Raw genomic sequence first — 1,290 nt, 5'->3', positions numbered from 1 at the left:
ATGGTATCGAACCCATGAGCTCAGGCAATTCTCTCATCTTGACCTCCCAAAGTGCTAGGGATTATAGGCGTGAGCCACTGCACCCAGCTATTAATGATGGCACCCAGCTGGCCATCATTAATAGAACAAAAAACAACAGATGCTGGTGAGGATGCAGAGAAAAGGGAATGCTTCTACACTGTTGGTGGGAATGCAAACTAGTTCAACCTCTATGGGAAAGTGTGGTGATTCCTAAAAGAACTAGAAATTGACCTTCCACACGATTCAGCAATTCCCCTTCTGGGAATATACCCAGAGGGACTTAAGTCACTCTACAAAAAAGATACCAGCACACGCATGTTTATTGCAGCACTATTCACAATAGCAAAAACATGGAACCAACTGTGCTCCCCATTGAAACTGGAATGGATAAAAAAAAAATGTGGTACATATACAAGATTCACACAAGACGGAATATTACGCGGTCATAAAGAACAAAATTATGAACTTCGCAGCAACTTGGATGGATTTAGAGTCTATAATACTTAGTGATGTGTTACAGAAACAAAGAACTGAGTAACATATATTCTCACTCATAAGTAGACCCCGAACATGTACTATAATGCCATAAGAAAGGGATTGGCAGTAGCCAGAAACTGCCGGGAGGGGGGGGTCAGGGGCACATAACATTAATAAGGGCACCTGATCTCAGACCAGGCAAAGTGGGGACCAAAGGTAGGCCCAAACTTTACCTGTACGATGACCACTTGCATATCTAATCCTGAATTGTACTTCACATCTTTAAAATAATAATTATATATATATATATATTTTTTTCTAGTCTTTTATTTTTTTAATTTCATTGTTGCTTTTTGAGGTGGGTTGATACATATATGCTAGCCCACCGTCTCCCTACCCTGCTTCCCTTTTCTTCATAGTCCTTTACCATCGCCTGGGGTATTATCTATTTATTTTTCTATTTATTATTATCAATTGATTTCACCCCAATTAAGTTCCAAGAGAGCAGGAACTGCTTTTCGCTGACTGCTGTATCCTTCGAGCCTTTAAGAATGGAGGGCAGATCTCAGATCCTCAGAAGAGAGACAACTGTTGAATGAATGAACGAATGACAGCGAAGCACTTCCCAACCGGAAAGGCTGGCCGAGGTCTCACAGGGGCCGCGTCAGGAAACGTGGGGGCCCAGCTGGGTGGCCGCCGCCCACCGCTCTCCGAGCTCGGGGGCGCGCGTGTCCGGGGCGTGCTCCGGCGGCGCCCGGCTTCCATGTTCCCGGGCGCGCGCTCCCTCCCGGA

This window comes from Carlito syrichta, unplaced genomic scaffold (assembly GCF_000164805.1).
Source record: "Carlito syrichta isolate Samal-C Ts95f unplaced genomic scaffold, Tarsius_syrichta-2.0.1 Scaffold308579, whole genome shotgun sequence".
In the NCBI taxonomy this organism is placed as follows: domain Eukaryota; kingdom Metazoa; phylum Chordata; class Mammalia; order Primates; family Tarsiidae; genus Carlito; species Carlito syrichta.
Note: the sequence above shows the minus strand (reverse complement) of the source record.